Below are 10,687 nucleotides of genomic sequence, written 5' to 3' on the forward strand. Positions count from 1 at the left end.
AGTGTTTTACTTTAACCCCAAACGCAGTGGAAGGCCTCGCGTCGCTACTCATGGAGAAAAATGGGCTCTTTGAAAAGAGGGAATGGCAAAGTACAAACGTACTGCCTTTGCCTTATCTTTGAATGTGTACATAGGTATGTTTGTGAGTGAAATCCTGAATGGCTGGAGGGATTTCAACAAAGTTATGTGTGTGTGTTTGAGTGGGTCTCTGGATAGTTTAGTTCGACAATTGAACACGCCAGTTGGCGCTGGAGTTGAGTTATTACTAAAAATCTTTTTTTATGATCCGATTTTTCGAATATTCAAAACATGGTTGAGACAGTCCAATTGCAAAAAAGAGCTGTGAGGTGATGCTGAGGTCGAGTTATTACTAAAATCGATAAGTGAGAAAAGGTGCGGAGAATGTCAGTCTAAATCGACCTGTTGCACCATTGAGTATATCGAACTCTCGTGTGTTACGCTTGGCCCAATGGATGTGATTTGCCAATATTATTATGCGTTACAGCTTCATTCCGACACACCAGGGTTAAGTTGTGCAGTGGCAAAACTCAAATCACCACCTGTCGAAATATATTTTTTTAATTGAATTTAATATAGAACCTGACAGAAACATAATTTTTCACTTAAAATGCTTTCGTGAAACTGGTTTTTAAGGTACTTCATCTCAGTCTATGTATGTATATTGTATTTCTGTTGAACAAGGATACGCATCCATTTTGAAATTGCCACCAGCTATATAGTTTCTAGGGCAGATTCAGTATAGATCCGGATCATTGTTGCCGCCAGGGAACTTCTTCATGGACATAACACCTTCGTTAGGTTATTTAAGGCGGCAAACGACCACCAAACCATAATCTTAGCCGATGAATGTGCCAATGGAAATCGTAAGCGTGGACTGTTGGAGAAAATTTTGGATCAAAATGGTTAAATTAAAAATCTAATTTTGGGCGGGACGCCGTTCGCCGGGTCTGCTAGTACAAAATAAATTGTCGAGCATAGTAACATTGTATGGAAGAAAATACGTGACACCGTCACAAAAAAAAATTCTCAGAATTCAACGGTATTTTTTAGACACTTCAATATTGTTTATATTTTTTTCAAAGTAGAAATTTGGATTTAAATGGCCGTATCATATTGTCACGGGGTGCACAACAAGATTTATTGAAAATCTGTTACAAAAAATACTGTACTGTAAAAAATGTGTTTTTTTTTTTATTGGAGATACTACGAAACAGCATGCTTTTGTCGTCATCGATGTAAAGGCCCCTGACTGGCAATTTTGGAATTGGGTTGATTTGACAACGTTCTGAGACAATGCCACAATAAAACCCAGAGCATCTACGAGTTGACACCATTAAGATTTTCGTAAAATTTCATTATAATAGCTTCTTATCACCCACATGCACCCACTGCCCAATCGTTTGCATCCAAATTCACAAACCTAAAAAGTCCCATCTTAAGCCAATAATTCGACACTTCCTTTCCAGTACATTTCGCAGTTGAATAACAAGCTAATTTTATTCTATTAATATTTAATTTTATACTTCTCTATTTTGGGAGCGTCCCAAAAACCACACACAAACATACAAACACACACACTCGAAACGTCTTTATTTCGAACGCAACATATCCTTGACCACAATTCACATAAAAGCAACAACTATACAAAAGAAGCAATCACAACAACAAAAGCAAATAAATGGCAAGAGTCAAAAGTATATACATAGTTTTTGTTGTGTTGTCTTTTATGCAAAATTGTTGAAATACAAAAGCATCTGTTGAATTTCCGACGACTTTTTGCACCCTTTCCGATAATAGCGTAGCCATTCTTACGATTATCCTTAAATAATAGCAACAAAGCAGAAAAATCCAAGTAGGTTGTGCAAGCATTTTGATACAATACCGGCAAGTGTCCTGCTTTCGAAAAGCAAAGCGCTTTTTCTTTGCTTCGTTTTGTTAACCCTTTTTGCGTTTGCAAACAAATGTGGCGCACATAAAAGTATGTACATTTGCCTCGGCTATGCCACAAAGCATGTCATTTCGTAGAGCTAAACACACAACTAGAGAGAGATTCAAATGATAGCGAGACACACATTTGTACAAGTGAATTTACTTTATTTGCTGCTTTTTTGGCCTTTGGTCATTGCATTGATGGGCCATCAGATGACACAAAGTAGCAGCGCTTGGAAAAGAAAAAAGATGTATACATCCGTATGTAAATAAGTATGTATGCATTTAGTGTACATAAAAGTTGTGTTCACATCCAAGCACATTAAAATCATTTTGCACAATCCTTTGGCCCCATCTTGCTTGCTATAGAAGGAAAGAGGTTAGGAGGCCGGCGAGGCAAATTACAGCTCGGAGCAAAGGCACGGACGCTGTCCATGGACCACTGATTTTGCCGCAACTAACCCATTCTACATTGCTTCAACCCTCAGCATATATATATATATATGTATGTGTGTATACATCCATAGCACACACTGTTAATGTAGGTTCCTTTTATTGTGTGTGTGTTTTTTGTTGCCTGTGGCCACCTCACAAACACTTTTGCCAAACCTTCCATTTTAAGTTCTTATTCTCACTTCCCTTTTATTCATTCTTTGACGTTGTTTTGATTTCTTCAATTCATTGTTATCAAATTTTGAGCAATCGCTCCCTAGCTCTTCGTTACTTTCACATTTTGTTGCCATTCGGGCCAGAGTGTCGCCATTGCAACTTTAATGACACGCAACAAATGCTTCCAAATCTTTTCTAAACAATTTCGTCTTGCTTTTGTTTTTGTTTGGCTCTCTGTGGCATTGTGGCGCTTAAATTCATGATTGTTTTGTAATTGTTGTTTTGCTGTTTTTTTTTTTGTGTTTAACCATCGTCGTGGCTGCGGTTGAAATTGCATGTCGCATAAGTTTTTGTTGTCTCTGATGGAAATTTGAAACTCCGACTCACTTTGTGGTTGTTGATCGGTTGAGTGGGAATGTGTAGTGCGGAGTATGGAAAGTCTGTGTCAAGGAAGTCTATTTGATGAATAAATTTCTGCTGTTTTGTAACTGATTACATGATTTAAATGTTTAATATTTTTTGCTACAGACGGGAGTAAAATTTCTGCTGATATTTAGTTTCGCATTTCATGGCTGTGGGTTAAACATTCCGGAAGTGAGTTTTGAACAGGATGTCTTGAAGCAGCATGGGCACTCTCTTTTTATTGAGAAGTACCCGCCTGCATAATTTAAATGCTGCGATTCGATAGAGCAACCCTAGCGTCCAAAGCTACTTTTCTACCTACTGAGCTAAGTTAGCCGCGTAAACTGGTGTTGCTTTTTCAACTTTTTTCATATGTTTAGCCAACTATTTTTCTTTTATTAACTACATTTTCTTTTAATTTTTATATTTTATTGTTTTAAAAACAAAAAATTCATTTTTTTTATTGCATTTATTTTTTAGGATCTCATTTAATTTTTCGGCTTTTTTCAATTATTGTTTTTTAGATATTTTGTTTTGAAATAAAATTTTTACTTTTTTTTATTTTAATTATTATTTTGTCTTTTTTGATATAATTTTTTTCTTTTTCTAATTTAATTTTTAGATTTTGTTGTTATAAAAAGAAAAAAAGAAAGAAAAAAAGTATTTTTGCTTTATTTTCATTTTATTATTATTATTTTTTTAATTTAATTTTCTTTTATTTATTCACTTTTATTGATTTAAAATGAAAAATGTATATATTTTTTAATTTAATTAAACTTTTAGAAGACGTATTGCTAGAAGGCGAACAGCATAACGCTAAGAGACGATCTTTCAATAAGTCTTTCGAAAGACAGTAAAGAGCTTTGAAGACAGTTGGCGGAATCGCCCTCTAAGTGGTAAACGGAAGCATATAGGTATAAAATTTTTCCGTGACTTATATGTATATGTTATCGGTCAAACCCGATCTTAGGACAAACTTATTTTTCCTGGGCCAAACTAGTTCTATCTAGGTCCGATACATCCGCCTAACGCGAAATCAAGTTGGACGCAACAATATTGTGGACTGCGTAGTCGGAGTTTGACTGATGAGGGTTAGTTTCTTTAAGCGCGACCGAAGGCCGATTACACAGAAAGGAGTTCTGCTCAAAAATACTGTGGCGCCTCATCTAGTTCAACCTAGTCAAAACTAGTTTGTCCTAAGATCGGGTTTGTCCGGTAACATATATGTATGTATGCAACTTCATTTGTATATTTTTTTTTATTAATAATCCTATGAGTTCTCATTGTGGCAGTTTAATTTAAAGTCCTGTACTGTCGGTATGCTAAATATATGTAAATATGTACAAATTTTATTCTAGTTTACTTTGCAAGAAACAAACAGGATGTTTTCGAATGCAAAAAAAAAACGAAAAAATGCAAAACGGTTAGAATAACAATACACCTAATACAAAAAGCCTGTCATTGTAACAAGCTAGTATGTAGTAGCAATAACCGTTATTATTGCAAATGAAAAACACTGCTAAACCTAGTGTGGTTGCAAATAAATATGTATATACATATTTGCAAAAGCATGTAAAAACACTTGCAATACAATGCATACATTTGCACAAATATGTACATATGTTAATTAGGGTGATCCTTAAAAAAGTCAAAAAAAGTATTTTTAAGTTCTCACGCTCCCAAGCGGTAATATCACTGTATAAATTTTGGTCGCAATTGGAGACGATTAAGGCGTGTCGCACAGGGGGCAAAGTATATAGAGTCTATAAAGACTCAAAAAAATAAAAATATATATTTTTTTTCATTTAATGCCAAAAATCGATACTACTAAAGTCGAGGATAATAAACATAAATTTTAGTTCCGATTGGAATCGGTTAAGACGTCTTCATAGGGTAATCTGAACTTTGCCCCCCTGTGCGACACGCCTTAACCGACTTAAAGTTTACTTCCTACATTTAAGGACCACACTAATGTTTATATATCTTCATGCATATGTAAGTTTTTATGTAATTTTATGTGTGTATGCTTACTTACATACATACATACCTACATACATATGTATCTACCGCCAAAGGCAAGGACACTAGACACAGCCAACAAAGGCGCGTGTCATTTCAAATAGAACTCCGTTCGCTTTGTTGCGGCACATTTCTAATGCACATATTTGATATTCATTGCTGTTGTTTTCGTTGTTAGCGTAATTTTTTGTGCGATTTCCTGCACTTGTTTTCATATGTAATCGCTGTGGCAAAAAATTGATGGTTGGCTCTATGGTAAAAAGTAGCGTGCAAAAAATTAGCAACTATTTATTTTCCAATTTAGATGGATTGGTGAATGGAAATTCGGGTACATCTGTATAACTCCGCTGATGGATAGTTAGATTTCCCTGGTCTCCTTGCTAGACTCAGTGAGTCAAAGACTGCATATTGACCTAAATGTGATCACATGAAGAAGGTTGATGTGCCGGTTAGTGCTGTACTAGAAGCCGTTGCGAAATAAAATGAAGGTATACCACAGATGTCAACCTATAGGAAACTTACAGCAAGTTCTATTCCCAAATGAAGGTAATTGGTACCGATACGGTGGTTGAGTGATGCTAGGAACTGGAAAACGCATTTCCTTTGGGATACCTGGCGCACACATATCGTAACCATGCTTATCATTACAACGTAGCACTGGGGGCTGCGAAACGTTTCTTACTTTCCATTCCGACGCGTAAAGCAATACCTACGCACAAAAAAAATATCGCGAGGTCAGATGAACACTTTCTACTTCGTTTAGCCACTATGTCTGAGGAAGGTTTGGGGCAAAGACTCAACAAGATCAACTCACCTGGTTTAAGTAGTGATTTCAGGCCAGTCAACCAGGGACCTGAATCTATATCGGAGGGCAACAGTTATGACCACGGAACACAGTCGTCGGAGATCACTGGTGTTAAAATGACAGCAGGAGACCGGCAAAAGTACCAATACTTCACCGGATGGCATAAAAAATAACAAAGCGAAAGAAGTTTAGGGAAGACATTATAAGAGAATCAAGAAATTGATAGCCAGTGTTTAAGTGACGCAATGACCTAGCACCTCGAAGTAAAGCAGGATTACCATTTCATCGCTAAATGACAAAGAGGCAACAGCCATAAAACCGTAGGCTACTCCTACTATTAGGATGAAGATGAGAATGCGTCTAAAGTGCTTGTCACTGCATCAAAGTAACCACTACGAGTCAGCGCTGACGAGATCACGTTCATCAAAATAAAGTTGCTGGCAAAGCAGTGTTATACGCGATTGAAAATTTCCCCTTCCTTGCTCCTTGACAAAGTAGCAAGAAATTGGCTTGATGGCCTGCAGAGTAAAAGTATCACGTGGAATGATACTCCGGAGACCTAATACTGCATTACATAAGTACCTTCGTCATCTTATGAACCACTTGACACATACCACAAACTTAAAGTTACTGAAAGCGAGAAGTGCGGGGTCACCTTTTTGGTGGTCGAAAAATTGAAGGAGAAGATTGCGGTGTAAGGCGGAAAGCTGTTTCTGAACTTCTCACCTAAAGACGGAAGATCTCTTTACACTGTTTCGAGACAGTTCGGGTTAAGCGCAAATTTGCGAGATATATAGAAATTTCCGAGGGATATAAAGCATAGAGACGCTACTCCGAAATCCCTCAGCGTTGAAACCATCGTCATGGGCAATGAAGTGGAGGACATTCTCACCAAAATATGGGACTACACATGGATCCATAGGGCCAGGATTCCTCAGAGATCTGTCACGGAGTTCCGTTAGGCGTTCACCTCCCTAACAACTGACAACTTCTTACAAAAGATTAGCCGCGCAATAAGCTGACCTGGTTTTTATTTTCTAAATTATCAGAGATATAGATCCCTGATATAGATCTTGCATAGAACTATTCTTTCGAATGTTACCGCAACTGTATATTTAATTTCGATATCGTTCACGTTTCTGCGCCTTATAAAAGGACGGTAACTTTCAGAGATTTGCATAACAAAAATCGCTTCTTAAGTTTTACACATTGCTGTACCGAAACCACTACTGAATAAAAGGAGGCCTATGAATGTGGCGTATTAATGGGGGGAAGCATTATAAAATTCACGCTACTTAAACGCAAGCCTTGTAGTAAAATTTTAACTACGTAGAAACTGAAGTGATGATTATAATACAATACATAGTGATTTTCTCACCAAAATGGCGGAATAGATATGTAAGTAAACCACACAAAGCTCGAGCCATAGGAGTTATAATCACTGTTCAGGTTGTCTCCTTTCAATTGAGTCATTGTCGATTTTTCTACCGGACCTTGGTTAGGTGACTTTCTTGCCGCAACGCAGCAACGCTTTTCTGTTCCTAGTTCTGCATTTTAAAATCAACACATTTTAGCTGTATAAGTGCATGTGTGTGTGTGAAACAACAGAAACAATGGCGATTTACCAACCGCATAACGCAATACATAGCTAACAAATAATAGTGGTATTCATCTAAACCGATAACTTTATCAAGCAGATAATCTTATAAGTTTATCCACTCTGTTACATGAACGACCCACACTCTCTTTTCGTTTACACATTCGACAATAGTCGTGTTTTCTTTGGTTATAAAGCGCAGTGTCACTAACTTTATACTTCTAGCACGGGGATAAAGAAATTATAGAAACTACCTCACTAAATTGGAAAAAATTATATTTACGAGATATCTATTTAAATAAATGTACATATAACATAAAGGCTATTTATTCGAAGCAAGTTATAAGAAACAATGGCAGAATGTCTGTTTGTATATGAATTCATTTGTCACGGCTACCAAACTTTGCGAATTATCAGTGAAACAAAACAAACAGACGGGATAATAATTGAACCAGATCTCTATCAGGATCATATCGTTGTTGAATTTGCGTGCAAAATTTGTATGCGGATCCCGATTATTGCCTAAGAAAACATAGCTAGACAGAGTGGCATTGTCTTCAGTTTATCAAGTTTATTCAGTAAAATCGCTGGATAAATTTATCAGAAATGTGTAAACGAGTTTCCATACAAATTTTGACAGTTCATTTATAAGGTTTACACAATTATAAGTTTATACGGTTTACAATGCATTTATAAGCTTTGATGAATACCCTTAATGTACGTAAATACTTATGCAACGTTGACAAATAAGAACAAGCATGACACAAATTCGAAAAGCATAGGACATGCGATAGGCAAACTATTTCGCAAGTCACACAGAAAAAACTTTATAAATACGACGCATGTATTTCGCATATCCTTGCAAATGTTTGCTGTTACATTTACGTGTGTAGCCGTTAGAAAAAAATCATTTGCAAACATTACAAAAACAACACTCCGAATGAAATGAAAAACGAAACCATGCAGAGAAAGGCATTGGAAGATGTGGCGAGGGGAAAAGGTGTTTATCTAAAAAAAGCGGTAAGAACTTGAAGTTGATGTGTAATATGCGTCATAAGCTACAAAAAAAAAGAAAATACCGATCAGGAGTTACAAATTTCCGGACAAATAGCGAATGCCAAAATTTAATTCAACTTTTTAAACAGGTGGCAACCTTATTCAAAAACCTATACAAATATTCTAAATTTTTCATCTAAAATCTCGCAGCCGTATCTGAGTGAATAAAGGGCACCCATGGTGTCGGTTTTTCAGTTTATAAAATTTCATATCCTCCTATGCTACTAAAAAGGTCCTAACATTGTAAAATTAAACCTTATTGTACATCGAAAGGCTCACCTCTCATCTTATCTCAACTCATCTCATTTTGGACCTTCACAGAAAATAGCTTTGCGTAGACATCACCGTGCGACAAAAACAAAAAAATTTCAAAACATACGAAAAAATCGATATACTGATGAAACTATGGGCCAAATATAGTAAAACTGCGTTTTTAATTTTTCACACTGATGTCAGAATTTTTTTTTGTAGGACTTTGAAATTTAAAAGATATGATTAATTCAAAAAATTATTAAAAAAAATCAGCGCAATGTAGAATAACAATGTGGGTGCCAAATGAGAAAGAAAATTCTGTAGAGTTTAGAAACAATAAAGTTTTTTTGTTTACAAGGACGAATAGGTTTTGAAAACGCGCTTTTAATAAATTTAATATTTTCAAATTAATAAAGTTGGCAGGATGAAATTCAATGATGAGGTCGTGCGTATATTAGTCCTCAAACAATAATTAAAAAAAAATATATATATATTGCAAATTTTCAAGGATATTTAAGCACACAATTGGCTAAGGACATTTTCCATACCCATCCGTCCGTTTGCATCAAAAAATTTATCCTGCTATAATTCTGCAGAATTTTTTTTTTATATTGTTCCCTTATTGTTATCCGTCATTGCACCGAATTTTTTGAATAATTTTTTGGAGTACATTATCATATTTTTTTAAATTTCAAAGTCCTTTGAAAAAAATCTTGATGTCAGAGTGAAAAATTAAAAACGCAGTTTTACTATATTCGGCCCAAAAAAATCCTGACGCCAGAGATAAAAACTAAGTACACAGTTTTACTATAATTTACCAATAGATTCGCGAATATATTGATTTTTTGTATATGTATATAGCCACAGTGGCGAAACAAATAATAGAAACTTTTTTTTTTTGTGAAATATATTTCAATTAACTGATGCCCTGGGTGTAATTTATTTTTAAACACGTGGAAACTCGCCTTAATACAGTTCAGAAATAAATATTTTTAAGCCTATTTCGCTTGACACCCATCTTCTAAAAATTCTTTTAACTTATTGAATAATTTTAATATTTCTTTTTCAACTGGTGGCATTTCTCTACGAACCCTTAAAAAAGAATGTAAATGTATATACTAATGATTTCTTAACACTCTTTCGTTTGATAACCATATTTTTATATTTCATATATATAATATAACTTGTGTATAAGTTAACTAAATTAAACTTTTAAAACCGATGGCAAACCTCTTCAAAATATTCTAAACAACTACCTTCTTAAACCGCTTTCGTCTGGCATCATAATTATAATTATGATCATAATAATAATCATCATAATCGTAATCGCACTCGTACTCATTATCGTGTTCGTAGTCTTAACCGTAGTCTTGATCGCAATGGTAATCGTAGTTTTGGTGATAAATTCAACTACTACTACTTTTAACTCCAATTTAAATCCCAATAGTAATGGTAATCTTAATACTATTTCTAATCCTAATCACTGTCGTAGTCACCATACCAATTTTAATCGTATTCGTCTCAAAGTCATTGCAGAACTAAAAAAGCATCTTAAGAATCCGCCTAGGCAAGTTATGAATAAATTCTTAACAACAAGCATTTTAAAAAAGTATATACATACATACGTATATTTCGTAATAAAAAAGATTCTAAAAAAAACAACCAAAGAAAACTCGCACTGTTTCAGTAACAAAAAACGAGCAGTTTAGTCGCCGCTGCTGTAAATGCATACATAGGAAACTCTTTGCATAAAATGGCTATAAAAAGGATATCGGCCTTACATGCTGTTGTCTGATATGTTAGCACTACAAACATACATATACATACGTGTAAATATACATACATGTGCAGTATAGAGTAAACATATACATACATACGCACTCTGCACTTATCGGGGAATAGATTGGACGTGCAATCGAGCGACCAGCGGAACGTCATTCCGTACAAATTTGCTTACACGCCATGAATGTCCTTCCTCAGCAAACGTTTTGATACAC

Source organism: Rhagoletis pomonella, unplaced genomic scaffold (assembly GCF_013731165.1).
Source record: "Rhagoletis pomonella isolate Grant_MI unplaced genomic scaffold, Rhpom_1.0 Rhpom_scaffold_00011, whole genome shotgun sequence".
In the NCBI taxonomy this organism is placed as follows: domain Eukaryota; kingdom Metazoa; phylum Arthropoda; class Insecta; order Diptera; family Tephritidae; genus Rhagoletis; species Rhagoletis pomonella.